The 18,141-nt window shown below is 48.0% G+C and overlaps 1 protein-coding gene across 1 annotated transcript in view; it reads right to left on the bottom strand.

Moving 5' to 3' along the window:
- The window catches only part of GLE1 (GLE1 RNA export mediator), a 105,514-nt gene that overhangs the window by 83,733 nt on the left and 3,640 nt on the right, over positions 1–18,141 (bottom strand). The gene's annotated exons all lie outside the window — the stretch shown is intronic.

The raw sequence follows: 18,141 nt of genomic DNA, 5'->3' as shown, positions 1-18,141 counted from the left end.
CAGATCAGAACGTTTTTAGGAATGTGTGGGTATTGCCGTAACTGGATCCCAGGATTTTCCATTCTGGCATTACCTTTGCAGGAGATGGTCTCCTCAAACAAGCCTGGTCGGATTTCGCATACAGACGAGTCCGAAATGGCATTTGAGAGACTTAAACAGTGCCTAACGCAGGCGCCAGCATTAGGTATGCCAGACTATGGGAAACCCTTTGAGCTGTACGGAACAGAAAGTGCTGGTTGCGCGGCAGGCGTCCTAACCCAAAAGCACGGTGACGCCAGCAGGCCAGTAGCATACTACAGCGCTCAACTAGATACGGTAGCGCGATCCCTCCCCACATGCTTGCGAAGCGTTGCTGCGATAGCATTGCTAGTAACGAAAAGCGAAGATGTAGTGTTAGGTCACAACCTCACAATTCATACACCACATGCAGTGTCAGCCTTGCTAAATTCTGCCCAAACCAGGCACGTCTCATCAGCGCGGTTTACAAGATGGGAATTGGCACTAATGGCCCCCGTAAACATCACCATAAGGAGATGCAGCGCATTAAATCCTGCAACATATCTCCCAGGTGTGCCTGGACAGGCACAAAGGGTGGAGGATGAGAGTGGTGGGGAAGGAGGATTTAATACAAAGGAGGACACACATGATTGTATGGAATATTTGACCCAAAATTTTACCGCAAGGCCTGACATCAGTGACAACCCACTGGAAGATGTAGATCTAACCTTCTACACGGATGGTAGTTGTCACAGACAGTCAGACTCGGGAGACTTGTGTACTGGATACGCAGTCGTAGATGACCAAGGCACCATAGAAGCTGAACCGCTAGGCCCACCTCACTCAGCCCAGGTTGCTGAACTGGTCGCCAGAGCATGTGAATTGGCTAAGGGCAAATCAGCCAATATCTACACCGACTCTAGATACGCATTCGGGGTAGTCCATGATTTCGGAGCCCTATGGTGCCTCAGAAATTTCATGACGGCAGCTGGTACACCGGTAGCGCATGCAGCTCACATTAAAAGGCTTCTAACAGCGATACAGGAACCCGACAGAGTGGCTGTTATCAAGTGTAAAGCACACACATATAGCCAGGACCCAGTATCACTTGGTAACAGCCGAGCAGACGAAGCAGCTAAGTTAGCAGCTGGTACCCCCAGACAGACAGACATCACACAATTGATGGTATTTAATACCATCAACACACAGAAGTTGTGTGAAATGCAAAATTTGTGTTCCACACAGGAAAAGGCAGTCTGGAAGGCAAAGGGATATGGCCAGGAGTCCTCAGGACTCTGGACGGATGGACAAGGTAAACCAGTGGCCCCCAGAGCATATCTTCCATGTTTAGCTGAGGCAGCACACGGGCTGACTCATCTGGGCAAGGAGGGAATGTGCAAGTTGGTAAGAGCATATTAATGCGCCCCAGGATTTTCATCTCATGCAGGTAAGAGAGCAATGTCATGCCTTACCTGTTTGAGAAAGAACATCGGAAAGGCAATACCAACAGAACCATCTCATATCCCACCTGCAGGCGGCCCTTTCCAGGTAATACAGATTGACTTCATTCAATTACCCCCTTGTCGAAATTTGAAATATGTACTTGTTTGTATAGATGTATTCTCAAATTGGGTCGAAGCATTTCCTGCGGCCACAAATACCGCTATGTTTACTGCTAAGAAAATTTTGCAGGAATTTGTATGTAGATATGGTATCCCTAGAATAATCGAAAGTGATAGGGGTACCCATTTTACAGGTGATGTCTTTCAAGGAATGTGTAAGTTGATGGGAATTGATAGCAAGCTGCACACTCCATACCGTCCACAGGCGAGTGCGAAGGTGGAAAGAGTGAACAGCACTATTAAAAATAAACTGAGCAAAGTTATGGCAGAAACAGGATTGACATGGCCAGAAGCTTTACCCATTGTACTGTACAGCATCAGAACCACTCCCAGGTCCCCTCTTAATCTGTCTCCCTTTGAAATCTTGTTTGGTCGACAACCGCATGTTATGATTAACCCTCAGGATGATTTGAAGTGTAACAATGAAGTGACTGTAAAATACCTGATTAACATGAGTAAACAGTTAAGGAATCAAAATGATAATTTGAAGTTGGTGATTCCTGATTTACCAGATAGTAATTGTCATGACATTGAACCTGGGGATTATGTAATGATACAGAATTTTCTACGCTCAGGTTGCCTTATTGACAGATGGGAAGGACCATAACAAGTCTTATTGACTAGCACTACAGCATTGAAGGTTGCCGAGAGAGAGACTTGGGTTCATTCGTCCCATTGTAAGAAGGTTGCTGATCCAGAGAGGTCCCGTGATAAGGAACAGACGGTAGAGGAAGTGGTATCACTGGAGTGTCTGTTCCAAGAGGACTGAGGCGGCACCTGAGCATTGAAAATCACAAGATCAAAAGCAGTTGTCGATTCCCTGTTCCCTTTTATTGTTTTTCTCCACTTCCCATCCCCTCTCCCTCAATTATTTTTTTCCCCCTTCTCATTCTTCTCCGTTTCCTCCTATAAGATGGACTTGCCCCAAGAGACTGTGATCCGGATTTTCCTGTTGACCATGATGTTGACCAGAGCAGTCTGTTCCGGCGAGAGTACCATGGAGGTCGAGAGAGGTTCTGGAATGGGTTCTGATGACGAAGATGGAGGCGTAGTTTTCCAAGAACAACTTAACCAACAAGTAAAGGCGAGTATCAGAAAACGATCCGATAGCATTGACAATAGAAGGAATTGTGAAGGATTGTTAGCTGAAGAAAACTGTATCTGTAGGCTCTGTGACAACGTAGTTGAGGATGGGTGCATTAAGAAATGCCAATCCAGTTTTAATATCCACATGGACCGGCATCCATTGAGCGACTATCACTCCTTAGTGGGTAGTGTGTTAAATCAAACAGATTGTTGGGTATGCTCTCAAGTACCTCAAGGTCATAGCAAATCAGGACTAGTACCATTCCCTTTAACGGTAGGGGAGGTACTTGAGCTAAAGGGTGGGAGACCGGTGGACAGGAGGTTTAATATCTCCAGTCCTCCTAGTTTGAAGCTCCACCAATATCATGTGGATAGATCCCTAATATGTTTTAACATTACCAATCCCCGAAAGCCGGGAAGTTGGGAAGTGTCATGGAGCAAACAAACCATGACCTTTTCATATAGAGCAGATAGAATGCCTACAGATACAGAGCTTATACGCCACATAGCCAGTAGAGAAAAATCTTTCCGATATAGGTATACCCTAGGAAGTAGGATTACGAGAGTTGGAGAGGTATCACCAGGATACTGTGCACATATCGTACAAACTGATACGTGTACTAGACAGATGGGAGAATTGGGGGTAGGAGATTTCACATGGAGGATGTGTAATATGGTTATGTCCTACTCCGTCCCATATGTTCTCCCCGATGATGCATATTTCATATGCGGGAGGAAGGCGTATAAGTGGCTTGCCCCAAACTCTGAAGGATTGTGTTATATTGGAAAAGTACTGCCTGAGGTAATGACTGTATCACATGCCAAAATGAAAGATATACACCGTGTTGCCCAAGCTCCTTATACTCATACTCATTACGAGCACGTAGTTAAACGGCACCTGATAGAAAGAACAGAGCATCCGGCCTCTGACATGATCCATGAATCCACCGTTATTCAGTTTCTAATCGCGTTAGATTTCACTCGCACCGCCAGAGGAGTGTTGAATTATAAATACATATCTGCGCTCGCAAATTTGTTAGATAATATCACTATAATGTATGATGACACGTTTAGGTATACTGGAAGAGAACTTCAAGCTTATAAAACAGAACTGGTACAGCATAGAATGGTTCTCAATTACCTCACAGCAGTGACAGGTGGATATTGTGTCACACTGGCAACGCAGTACGGCGTGAAATGCTGCACATATATAACGAATAGTACCGAGGACCCGGTCGAGGTCATAGACCAAAAGATGGACGATATTCTCCAACTGAAGTGGGAATTTCGCAGGAGACACAATCTCACTCTTGCTGCTGTAGGTAATGAGCTGACTGGTTGGGTGTCATGGTTGAACCCGCGAAATTGGTTCTCTGGTTTAGGAGAATGGGCTCAAGGAGTCATAATGGATGTTGGGAAGTTTCTTCTATGTATCTTAGGTGTTGTCATGATATTTAGATGCGGTCAGGCTTTAATGAAGTGCAAACGTAGTACCAGGGAAATGAGTCTAAGGAGTGAGGAAATTGTAATTCCAATGGATTTGATTTATGACCCAACGGTAGAAACAATGATGTGATGAAAAAGCGATTATACGGTCCGTTTCTTTCACCTGTTTTTCCGTTTTCTCCAAGGTAAAAAGACCCACTTGGACGAGGAATTTGATGATCCAGTATACAGACAACTGATGGATTAAAGAAGAAGTTTTGACAACCTTATACACAGATATTTGATGAACTATGCCGTAGACCCCCAGTTTCCCTAGAAATTTTAAAAATAAGATTTTACTTACCGATAAATCTATTTCTCGTAGTCCGTAGTGGATGCTGGGACTCCGTAAGGACCATGGGGAATAGCGGCTCCGCAGGAGACAGGGCACAAAATAAAAGCTTGAGATATCAGGTGGTGTGCACTGGCTCCTCCCCCTATGACCCTCCTCCAAGCCAGTTAGGATACTGTGCCCGGACGAGCGTACATAATAAGGAAGGATATTGAATCCCGGGTAAGACTCATACCAGCCACACCAATCACACCGTACAACATGTGATCTGAACCCAGTTAACAGTATGATAAATTTAAAGGAGCCTCTGAAAAGATGGCTCAACAATAATAACCCGAATTTTTTGTAACAATAACTATATACAAGTATTGCAGACAATCCGCACTAGGGATGGGCGCCCAGCATCCACTACGGACTACGAGAAATAGATTTATCGGTAAGTAAATTCTTATTTTCTCTAACGTCCTAAGTGGATGCTGGGACTCCGTAAGGACCATGGGGATTATACCAAAGCTCCCAAACGGGCGGGAGAGTGCGGATGACTCTGCAGCACCGAATGAGAGAACTCCAGGTCCTCCTCAGCCAGGGTATCAAATTTGTAGAATTTAGCAAACGTGTTTGCCCCCGACCAAGTAGCTGCTCGGCAAAGTTGTAAAGCCGAGACCCCTCGGGCAACCGCCCAAGATGAGCCCACTTTCCTTGTGGAATGGGCTTTTATTGATTTTGGCTGTGGCAATCCTGCCACGGAATGTGCAAGCTGAATTGTACTACAAATCCAACGAGCAATCGTCTGCTTTGAAGCAGGAGCACCCAGCTTGTTGGGTGCATACAGGATAAACAGCGAGTCAGTTTTCCTGACTCCAGCCGTCCTGGAAACATATATTTTCAAGGCCCTGACAACGTCCAGCAACTTAGAGTCCTCTAAGTCCCTAGTAGCCGCAGGTACCACAATAGGTTGGTTCATGTGAAATGCAGAAACCACCTTAGGTAGAAATTGAGGACGAGTCCTCAATTCCGCCCTGTCAGAATGAAAATTTAGGTAAGGGCTTTTACATGATAAAGCCGCCAATTCTGACACACGCCTAGCTGAAGCCAAGGCCAACAGCATCGACACCTTCCACGTGAGATATTTTAAATCTACCGTAGACAATGGTTCAAACCAATGTGATTTTAGAAATCTCAACACAACATTGAGATCCCAAGGTGCCACTGGAGGCACAAAAGGAGGCTGTATGTGCAGCACCCCTTTCACAAATGTCTGAACTTCAGGTACTGAAGCCAGTTCTTTCTGGAAGAATATCGACAGGGCCGAAATTTGAACCTTAATGGACCCTAATTTTAGGCCCATAGACAGTCCTGTTTGCAGGAAATGCAAGAAACGACCCAGTTGAAATTCCTGTGTAGGGGCCTTCTTGGCCTCACACCACGCAACATATTTACGCCAAATGCGGTGATAATGTTTTGCGGTTACTTCCTTTCTGGCTTTTACCAGAGTAGGGATGACTTCTTCTGGAATGCCCTTGTCCTTCAGGATCCGGCGTTCAACCGCCATGCCGTCAAACGCAGCCGCGGTAAGTCTTGGAACAGACAAGGCCCCTGCAGTAGCAGGTCCTGTCTTAGAGGTAGAGGCCACGGTTCGTCCGTGAGCATCTCTTGAAGTTCCAGGTACCAAGACCTTCTTGGCCTATCCGGAACCACGAGTATAGTTCTTACTCCTCTCCTTCTTATGATTCTCAATACTTTCGGTATGAGGGGCAGAGGAGGGAATACATACACTGACTGGTACACCCACGGCGTTACCAGAGCGTCCACTGCTATTGCCTGAGGGTCCCTTGACCTGGCGCAATATCTGTCCAGTTTTTTGTTTAGACGTGACGCCATCATGTCCACCTTTGGTCTATCCCAACGGTTTACAATTTGGTGGAAGACTTCTGGGTGAAGTCCCCACTCTCCCGGGTGAAGGTCGTGTCTGCTGAGGAAGTCTGCTTCCCAGTTGTCCACTCCCGGAATGAACACTGCTGACAGTGCCATCACATGATTTTCCGCCCAGCGAAGAATCCTTGCAGTTTCTGCCATTGCCCTCCTGCTTCTCGTGCCGCCCTGTCTGTTTATGTGGGCGACTGACGTGATGTTGTCCGACTGGATCAACACCGCCTGACCCTGAAGCAGAGGTTTTGCTTGAATTAAGGCATTGTAAATGGCCCTTAGTTCTAGAATGTTTATATGAAGAGATGTTTCCATGCTTGACCACAAGCCCTGGAAATTCCTTCCCTGTGTGACTGCTCCCCAGCCTCTCAGGCTGGCATCCGTGGTTACCAGGATCCAATCCTGAATGCCAAATCTGCGGCCCTCTAGTAGATGAGCCCTCTGAAGCCACCACAGGAGAGACACCCTTGTCCTTGGCGACAGGGTTATCCGTTGATGCATCTGAAGATGCGATCCGGACCATTTTCCCAGTAGATCCCACTGAAAAGTTCTTGCATGGAATCTTCCGAATGGAATCGCTTCGTAAGAAGCCACCATTTTTCCCAGGACCCTTGTGCACTGATGCACTGAGACCTGTCCTGGTTTTAGGAGGTTCCTGACTAGCTCGGATAACTCCCTGGCCTTCTCCTCCGGGAGAAACACCTTCTTCTGGACTGTGTCCAGAATCATTCCTAAGAACAGTAGACGTGTCGTTGGAATCAGCTGCGATTTTGGAATATTTAGAATCCATCCGTGCTGACTTAGCACTACCTGAGATAGTGCCACTCCGACTTCTAACTGTTCCTTGGTTCTTGCCCTTATCAGGAGATCGTCCAAGTAAGGGATAATTAAGATGTCTTTTCTTCGTAGAAGAATCATCATTTCGGCCATTACCTTGGTAAAGACCCGAGGCGCCGTGGACAATCCAAACGGCAGCGTCTGAAACTGATAATGACAGTTTTGTACTACAAACCTGAGGTACCCTTGGTGAGAAGGATATATTGGGACGTGGAGATAAGCATCCTTGATGTCCAGCGACACCATATAGTCCCCCTCTTCCAGGTTCGCTATCACCGCTCTGAGTGACTCCATCTTGAATTTGAACCTTTTTATGTAAGTGTTCAAAGATTTTAGATTTAATATTGGTCTCACCGAGCCGTCCGGCTTCGGTACCACAAATAGTGTGGAATAATACCCCTTCCCCTGTTGTAAGAGGGGTACCTTGATTATCACCTGCTGGGAGTACAGCTTGTGAATGGCTTCCAGAACTGCCTCCCTGTCGGAGGGAGACTTTGGTAAAGCAGACTTCAGGAACCGATGAGGAGGAAACGCCTCGAATTCCAGTTTGTACCCCTGTGATACTACCTGTAGAATCCAGGGATCCACTTGCGAGTGAGCCCACTGCGCGTTGAAATTCTTGAGACGGGCCCCCACCGTGTCTGAGTCTGCTTGTAAAGCCCCAGCGTCATGCTGAAGACTTGGCAGAAGCAGGGGAGGGCTTCTGCTCCTGGGAAGCGGCTGCATGGTGCTGCCTTTTTCCTCTTCCTCTGCCCTTGGGCAGAAAAGAGTGACCTTTTGCTCGCTTGTACTTATGGGAACGAAAGGACTGAGTTTGAAAAGACTGTGTCTTTTTCTGTTGATGTGAAGTAACCTGGGGTAAAAAGGTGGATTTTCCAGCCGTTGCCGTGGCCACCAGGTCTGTTAGACCAGCCCCAAATAACTCCTCCCCCTTATACGGCAATACTTCCATGTGCCGTTTGGAATCTGCGTCCCCTGACCACTGTCTGGTCCATAATGCTCTTCTGGCAGAGATGGACATTGCGCTTACTCTTGATGCCAGGGTACAAATATCCCTCTGCGCATCACGCATATATAGCAATGCATCCTTTAAATGTTCTATAGTTAACAGAATATTGTCCCTATCCAGGGTATCAATATTCTCAGTCAGGGAATCCGCCCATGCGACTCCAGCACTGCACATCCAGGCTGATGCGATTGCTGGTCGCAGTATAACACCAGTATGTGTGTATATACTTTTCAGGATATTTTCCAGCCTCCTATCAGCTGGTTCTTTGAGGGTGGCCGTATCAGGGGACGGTAACGCTACTTGTTTAGATAAACGTGTGAGCGCCTTATCTACCCTAGGGGGTGTTTCCCACCGTGCCCTAACCTCTGGCGGGAAAGGGTATAGTGCTAATAACTTATTAGAAATTAGCTGTTTTTTATCGGGGGAAACCCACGCTTTATCACACACCTCATTTATTTCCTCAGACTCAGGAAAAACTATTGGCAGTTTTTTCACACCCCACATAATACCCGCCTTTGAGGTATTTGTAGTGTCAGAAAGGTTCAATGCCTCTTTCATTGCCGTGATCATGTAACGTGTGGCCCTACTGGACATTACGTTTGTCTCGTCACCGTCGACACTAGATTCAGTATCTGTATCTGGATCCGTGTCGACCCACTGAGGTAGCGGCCGTTTTAGGGCCCCTGAGGGTGTCTGAGACGCCTGAACAGGCACTAATTGATTTGCCGGCTTTCTCAGGTCGTCAACAGTTTTTTGTAAATTGCTGACATTATCACTTAATTGCTTAAACACAATCATCCAGTCAGGTGTCGACTCCCTAGGGGGTGACAGCACTAACACAGGCAACTGCTCCGCCTCCACCTCATTTTCCTCCTCATACATGTCGACACACGCGTACCGACACACAGCACACACACCGGGAATGCTCTGATAGAGGACAGGACCCTACTTAGCCCTTTGGAGAGACAGAGGGAGAGTCTGCCAGCACACACCCAGCGCTATATATATATACACAGGGATAACCTTATATAAGTGTTAATCCCTTATAGCTGCTGTTAATCTAGTTATTTGCTGCCAAAATGCCCCCCCTTCTCTTTTTTACCCTGAATCAGATGCAGTACTGCAGGGGAGAATCAGGGAGCCGTCCTTCCAGCGGAGCTGTGAGGGAATAATGGCGCCAGTGTGCTGAGGAGATAGGCCCCGCCCCTTCACGACGTCCTTAACTCCCGCTTTTTTGTGTAAAATGGCAGGGGAAAAAATACATCCATATAGCCCTGGAGCTATATGTGATGTATTCCTTTTGCCAGCTAAGGTATGTGTGTGTTATATTGCGTCTCAGGGCGCTCCCCCCCAGCGCCCTGCACCCTCAGTGACCGGAGTGTGAAGTGTGCTGAGAGCAATGGCGCACAGCTGCGGTGCTGTGCGCTACCTTAGTCTTGAAGACAGGATGTCTTCTGCCGCCGCTTTCACCGGACCTTCGTCTCTTCTGGCTCTGTAAGGGGGACGGCGGCGCGGCTCCGGTGACCCATCCAGGCTGAACCTGTGATCGTCCCTCTGGAGCTAACGTCCAGTAGCCTAAGAAGCCCAATCCACTCTGCACTCAGGTGAGTTCGCTTCTTCTCCCCTTAGTCCCACGATGCAGTGAGCCTGTTGCCAGCAGGACTCACTGAAAATGAAAAAAAACCTAACTAAACTTTTATTCTAAGCAGCTCTGGAGAGCTACCTAGTTTGCACCCTTCTCGGCCGGGCACAAAAATCTAACTGGCTTGGAGGAGGGTCATAGGGGGAGGAGCCAGTGCACACCACCTGATATCTCAAGCTTTTATTTTGTGCCCTGTCTCCTGCGGAGCCGCTATTCCCCATGGTCCTTACGGAGTCCCAGCATCCACTTAGGACGTTAGAGAAATTACGCTAGCCCAACACTTTTGTAAGTCTATGGACATTGACAAAGCTTTTGCTCGCACCTTATGGGCAAAAGCACAAAGAAGACTGCATTCAACAGACACCGAACAAGACTTCAACCGACAAATGTTCATTTACCTGACATAGAATACCACTGCATGTACCATAAGTGTTCTTTATCTTCTTCTCTACAACCTTCAGGTAATGACACACATAGTCGATAGGGAATATCACATATTCCCCCATTCATGTATCACCAACTAAAATGTGCTCCCCCATTTTGTTGCAACCAAAATCCGAAAAGAGCTCGGTAAAGTTTGACAGCCCATCCACAGACCCGTACCACGGGATAAGAAGGAATTCAAATGTATACTTCGCAATACCTCGAAGCTTGATGTACAACACGTACGGCACGATGATACATGACCCCCCAAACATGGATTCATACACACATGCTTCTACTATCCCACTAGGTCATACCCTCTTCACACCTTCTCCTCTCTCCTCCCTTACCCAACCATGGAAATGTATTAACCCCTGACATATATTTTTCTCGTTTTGAAATGTTTTAGGAAGTGGCAGTTATTGTTGACTGCCAAAGGGTGGACTGTCAAAGTCAGAAAAATATCACTATGCACACTGCCATATTTGCACCTCATTCATGTCCGCTCTGCGCATGCGTACACTCTCCCGTGCGTGCGCATACACGCAGTCGCGTGCACCCGCAGGCGCACGGTATGTGCATTTACGGTAGAGTTTATGTGTTCGTAGCGTGCGACTCGATCGTTACATATTTTCACTTTATAATGTATTTTATAGATCATGGTCCCTTTGATAGATTCTGAAAGTTTAGTTAATGTAGCATGTTCATGGACAGAGAGATCCCTCTTTGTCTGATACAAAGGGTCAGACAGGGATTATACAGTGGTGTTTAGTATCCATCGGAAGAGTATTTAATTAGCAATATTCCGGTGTTGGTTTGAAGCAAATTAATCGCTCGTGCGAATAGTTATGGACATAAGAAGTTTATGTCCATTTACTATTATTTGCACTTACTTATCCATGCGGCGGGAAACCTAGTTTCCCACCCACCTGAGCAGTTGGAAATTGTCACAGCCCACCTGTATGAATCAACCTATGACCTTTTGTTATAGTGCGAAGACTAATTCCTGTGTCCAATGAACAATGAGATTGTAGGGACCATTGAATTGTATTGTGTGTGGGGCATAAATAGACAAGCCGATCACATCCAGCTCACTCTTCAACGGTTCTCATTGCTGATAATCGGGAGCTGGATGTCCAGAGGCGCATGCGATCGTTCCCCTTTGTGCGTAAGTTTTTCTCCGCAATCATATTGTCTTTCTTGTTATTGTGAGCCATATATATCTCTCTCTTCTCCTCTTTCTCTCTTATATTCCCTTAAACGTAATAGTATTGTATTGTATTTCATGTGTAGTTATCTGGTTAGTTAGTCTATGTTATATTGTAGTGTATGACTTGTATTTTATTATTTTTTTTGCAAGTATAACATATTCATAAGGCGTTAGACCCTAAGCCCGGTAGTTGTGTATTTATTATAGTGTTAAGTATTCTCAGAGCGTCGGTGACGCTCGAACAGCTTTTAAGTTAATAAGGTTACACTGTGTTGCATCTACACCCTATCTCTACACTAAGGTTTTACTGCATATTACATAGTTTATGGTTTAGATATAAAGGTTTAACATTGTGAGCGTCTGCGCCGCTGGTGATCTCCTCGTGGTCCCGAGCGTCCGCTACGCTATAGCGAACCATTACGTTAGTCAGCAGCCACTAGCGTGCCTGCCTGTGATCTCTTGGCCGTGAGCGAACGTGACGCTTGAGCGTCTCGACCACGGCTAAGCGATTGTTACGCAACGTGCGTACCCTTACGGTATTCCATACGTCGATAGCGTACAGTGTTCTTAGGCCTCTTAAAGGGTTTTAAATAAGATAAACATTTAGCTTTATCAGGGCAGCCGCCCAAGAAGAGCCCACTTTCCTCGTGGAATGGGCTTTTACAGATTTAGGGTGCAGCAGTCCAGCCGCAGAATGTGCAAGTTGAATCGTGCTACAGATCCAGCAAGCAATCGTCTGCTTAGAAGCAGGAGCACCCAGCTTGTTGGGTACATACAGGATAAATAGCGAGTCAGTCTTCCTGACTCCAGCTGTCCTGGAAACATATACTTTTCAGGGCCCCGACTACGTCCAGTAACTTGGAATCCTCCAAGTCCCAAGTAGCCGCAGGCACCACAATAGGTTGGTTCACATGAAAAACGGATACCACCTTAGGAAGGAATTGGGAACGAGTCCTCAATTTCGCCTTTCCCATATAAAATACAGATAAGGGCTTTTGTCAATTCTGATACACGCCTGGCCGACGCCAAGGCCCACAGAATGACCACTTTCCACGTGAGGTATTATAGCTCCACGGATTTAAGTGGCTCAACCCAATGCGACTTCAGGAAATCCAACACCACGTTGAGATCCCACGGTGCCACAAACGGGGGCTGACTATGCAGCCCTCCCTTAACAAAAGTCTGAACTTCAGGCAGTGAAGCCAGTTCCATTTTGGAAGAAAATCGATAGAGCCGAAATCTGGACCTTAATGGAACCCAATTGTAGGCCCATAGTCACCTCTGACTGTAGGAAGTGCAGAAATCGACCTAGCTGAAATTTCTCCTTTGGGGCCTTCATGGCCTCACAGTACGCAACATATTTCCGCCATATGCGGTGATAATGGTTAGCGTTCAACAGGTCCTGTCTGAGCGGCAGAGGCCATGGGTCCTCTGAGATCATTTCTTGGAGTTCTGGTTACCAAGCTCTTCTTGGCCCACCCGGAACAATGAGTATAGTTCTTACTCCTCTCATTATTATTCTCATTACCCTGGGTAAGAGAGGCAGAGAAGGGAACACATACACCGACTGGTACACCCACGGTGTTACCAGAGCGTCCACAGCTATCGCCTGAGGGTCCTTGACCTGGCGCAATATCTTTGTAACTTTTAGTTGAGGCGGGACGCCATCATGTCCACCTGTGGCCTTTCCCAACGGTGTACAATCATTTGGAAGACTTATGGATGAAGTCCCCACTCTCCCGGGTGGAGGTCGTGTCTTCTGAGAAAGTCTGCTTCTCAGTTGTCCACTCCGGGAATGAACACTGCTGACAGTGCTAACACATGATTTTACGCCCATCGGAGAATCCTTGTGGCTTCTGCCATCGCCATCCTGCTTCTTGTGCCGCCCTGTCGTTTACATGAGTGACCGCCGAGATGTTGTCTGACTGGACCAGCACCGGCCGGTGTTGAAGCAGGGGTCTAGCCTGACTTAGGGCATTGTAAATGGCCCTTAGTTCCAGAATATTTATGTGTAGGGAAGTCTGACTTTTCCATAGCCTTGGAAGTTTCTTCCCTGTGTGACTGCCCCCCAGCCTCGAAGGCTGGCATCCGTGGTCACCAGGACCCAGTCCTGTATGCCGAATCTGCGGCCCCCTAGAAGATGAGCACTCTGCAGCCACCACAACAGCGACACCCTGGCCCTTGGAGACAGGGTTATCCGCCGATGCATCTGAAGATGCGACCCGGACCACATGTCCAACAGATCCCACTGGAAAATCCTTGTATGGGACCTGGCGAATGGAATTTCTTCGTAAGAAGCTACCATCCTTCCCAGGGCTCGCGTGCATTGATGCACCGACATCTGTATACGTATTAGGAGGTCTCTGTCTAGAGACGACAACTCCTTGGACTTCTCCTCCGGGAGAAACCCTTTTTATCCTGTTCTGTGTCCAGAACCATACTCAGGAACAGTAGACGCGTCGTAGGAACCAGCTGCGACTTTGGAATATTCAGAATCCAGCCGTGCTGTTGTAGCACTTCCCGAGATAGTGCTACTCCGCCGAACAACTGCTCCCTGGACCTCGCCTTTATAAGGAGATCGTCCAAGTACGGGATAATTATTTCGGCCATTACCTTGGTAAATACCTCGGTGCCGGGGACAGACCAACGGCAACGTCTGGAATTGGTAATGACAATCCTGTACCACAATTTTGAGGTACTCCTGGTGAAGAGGGTAAATAGGGACATGCAGGTAAGCATCCTTGATGTCCAGTGATACCATGAAATTCTCCAGGCTTGCAATAATCGCCCTGAGCGATTCCATTTCGAACTTGAACCTTCGTATATAAGTGTTCAAGGATTTCAATTTTAGAATGGGTCTCACCGAACCGTCTGGTTTCGGTACCACAACATTTTGGAATAGTAACCCCGGCCTTGTTGAAGGAGGGGTACCTTGATTTCACCTGCTGGAAGTACAGCTTGTGAATTGCCGCCAGTACTACCTTTCTCCGAGGGCAGCAGGCAAGGCTGAGGTGAGGTAACGGCGAGGGGGAGTCGCCTCGAACTCCAGCCTGTATCCCTGTGATACTATTTGCAGAACCTAGGGATCCACCTGTGGGCAAACCCACTGGTCCCTGAAGTTCCCGAGACGCGCCCCTACCGCACCTGTCTCCACCTGTGGAGCCCCAACGTCAAGCGGTGGACTCAGAGGAAGCGGGGGAAGATTTTTGATCCTGGGAACTGGCTGCTGGTGCAGCTTTTTCCTTCTTCCCTCGTCTCTGTGCAGAAAGGAAGCGCCTTTGACCCGCTTGCTTTTCTGAAGCCGAAAGGACTGTACCTGAAAATACGGTGCTTTCTTAGGCTGTGAGGAAACCTGAGGTAAAAAAATTTTCTTCCCAGCTGTTGCTGTGGATACGAGGTCCCAGAGACCATCCCCAAACAATTCCTCACCCTTATAAGGCAGAATCTCTATGTGCCTTTTATAGGCAGCATCACCTGTCCACTGCCGGGTTTCTAATACCCTCCTGGCAGAATGGACATTGCCTTAATTCTGGATGCCAGCCGGCAAATATCCCTCTGTGCATCCTTTATATATAAGACGACGTCTTTAATATGCTCTATGTTAGCAAACTATTATCCCTGTCTTTTTATTCATTCATCTGATGGGGGAACAAAACACTGGCTGCTTTTTCTCCCCAAAAATAAAACCCCTTTTATGTGGTACTTGGGTTCATCTCAGAAATGCGTAACACCTTTTTCATTGCCGAGATCATGTAACGGATGTTCCTAGTGGATTGTGTATATGTCTCAACCTCGTCGACACTGGAGTTAGACTCCGTGTCGACATCGGTGTCTGCCATCTGAGGTAAAGGGCGCTTTTTTGAGCCCCTGATGGCCTTTGAGACGCCTGGGCAGGCGCGGGCTGAGAAGCCGGCTGTCCCACAGCTGTTTTACGTCATCCAGCCTTGTAAGGAGTTGACATTGTCGGTTAATACCTTCCACCTATCCATCCACTCTGGTGTCGGCCCCACAGGGGACGACATCCCATTTATCGGCCTCTGCTCCACCTCCACGTAACCTTCCTCATCCCACATGTCGACACAGCCGTACCGACACACAGCACACACACAGGGAATGCTCTGACTGAGGACAGGACCCCACAAAGTCCTTTGGGGAGACAGAGAGAGAGTATGCCAGCACACACCAGAGCGCTATATAATGCAGGGATTAACACTATAACTGAGTGATTTTTCCCCCAATAGCTGCTTGTATAAACAATATTGCGCCTAATTTAGTGCCCCCCCTCTCTTTTTAACCCTTTGAGCCTGAAAACTACAGGGGAGAGCCTGGGGAGCTGTCTTCCAGCTGCACTGTGAAGAGAAAATGGCGCCAGTGTGCTGAGGGAGATAGCTCCGTCCCTTTTTCGCAGACTTTTCTCCCGCTTTTTTATGGATTCTGGCAGGGGTATTTATCACATATATAGCCTCTGGGGCTATATATTGTGATATATTTGCCAGCCAAGGTGTTTTTATTGCTGCTCAGGGCGCCCCCCCCCCAGCGCCCTGCACCCTCAGTGACCGGAGTGTGAAGTGTGTATGAGGAGCAATGGCGCACAGCTGCAGTGCTGTGCGCTACCTTGGTGAAGACTGATGTCTTCTGCCGCCGATTTTCCGGACTCTTCTTGCTTCTGGCTCTGTAAGGGGGCCGGCGGCGCGGCTCTGGGACCGAACATCAAAGGCCGGTTCCATGCGGTCGATCCCTCTGGAGCTAATGGTGTCCAGTAGCCTAAGAAGCCCAAGCTACCACCAGTTAGGTAGGTTCGCTTCTTCTCCCCTTAGTCCCTCGCTGCAGTGAGTCTGTTGCCAGCAGATCTCACTGTAAAATAAAAAACCTAAAATATACTTTCTCTCTAGGAGCTCAGGAGAGCCCCTAGTGTGCATCCAGCTCAGCCGGGCACAGGATTCTAACTGAGGTCTGGAGGAGGGTCATAGTGGGAGGAGCCAGTGCACACCAGGTAGTCCTAAATCTTTCTTAGCTGTGCCCAGTCTCCTGCGGAGCCGCTATTCCCCATGGTCGTTACGGAGTCCCCAGCATCCACTAGGACGTCAGAGAAAGGTTGGTTCAAATGAAACGATGATACCACCTTTGGGAGAAATTGGGGACGAGTTCGCAATTCTGCCCTGTCCATATGGAAGATCAAATAAGGGCTTTTACATGACAAAGCCGCTAATTCTGATACACGCCTCGCCGATGCTAAGGCCAACAGCATGACCACTTTCCACGTGAGATACTTTAGTTCCACGGTCTTAAGTGGTTCAAACCAGTGGGATTTCAGGAAATCCAACACAACGATCCCAAGGTGCCACTGGTGGCACAAAAGAGGGCTGAATATGCAGCACTCCCTTAACAAACGTCTGAACCTCAGGCAGTGAAGCCAGTTCTTTTTCAAAGAAGATGGATAGGGCCGAAATCTGGACCTTTATGGACCCTAATTTCAGGCCCATAGTCACTCCCGACTGTAGGAAGTGCAGAAAATCGACCCAGCTGGAATTCCTCTGTAGGGGCCATCCTGGCCTCACACCAAGCAACATATCTTCGCCATATACGGTGATAATGCTTAGCTGTTACATCCTTCCTAGCCTTTATCAGCGTAGGAATCACTTCATCCGGGATGCCCTTTTCCGTTAGGATCCGGCGTTCAACCGCCATGCCGTCAAACGCAGCCGCGGTAAGTTTTGGAACAGACAGGGCCCCTGTTGCAACAAGTCCTGTCTGAGAGGCAGAGGCCATGGGTCCTCTGTGATCATCTCTTGTAGTTCTGGGTACCAAGTCCTTCTTGGCCAATCCGGAACGATGAGTATTGTTCTCACTCCTCTTTTTCTTACTATTCTCAGTACCTTGGGTATGAGAGGAAGAGGAGGGAACACATATACCGACTGGAACACCCAGGGTGTCACTAGCACGTCCACAGCTATCGCCTGAGGGTCCCTTGACCTGGCGCAATATCTTTTTAGCTTTTTGTTGAGGCGGGACGCCATCATGTCCACCTGTGGCAGTTACCGTCGATTTGCAATCTGTGTGAAGACTTCTTGATGAAGTCCCCACTCTCCCGGGTGGAGGTCGTGTCTGCTGAGGAAGTCTGCTTCCCAATTGTCCACTCCCGAAATGAACACTGCTGACAGTGCTTGTACGTGAATCTCCACCCAACGAAGAATCTTTGTGGCTTCTGCCATCGCCACCCTGCTTCTTGTGCCGCCCTGTCGGTTTACATGGGCGACCGCCGTGATGTTGTCTGACTGAATCAGCACTGGTTGGTCTCGAAGCAGGGGCTCCGCTTGACTCAGGGCGTTGTATATGGCCCTTAGTTCCAGTATATTTATGTGCAGACAAGTCTCCTGACTTGACCACAGCCCTTGGAAGTTTCTTCCCTGAGTGACTGCCCCCCATCCGCGGAGGCTTTCATCCGTGGTCACCAGAACCCAGTCCTGTATGCCGAACCTGCGGCCCTCGAGAAGATGAGCACTCTGCAGCCACCACAGAAGAGACACCCTGGCCCTCGGGGACAGGGTGATCAGCCGATGCATCTGAAGATGCGATCCGGACCACTTGTCCAACAGATCCCACTGAAAGATC

Source organism: Pseudophryne corroboree, chromosome 8 (assembly GCF_028390025.1).
Source record: "Pseudophryne corroboree isolate aPseCor3 chromosome 8, aPseCor3.hap2, whole genome shotgun sequence".
In the NCBI taxonomy this organism is placed as follows: Eukaryota; Metazoa; Chordata; class Amphibia; order Anura; family Myobatrachidae; genus Pseudophryne; species Pseudophryne corroboree.
The sequence above is the reverse complement of the archived record's forward strand: the minus strand, read 5'-3'. Positions and strand labels throughout refer to the sequence as shown.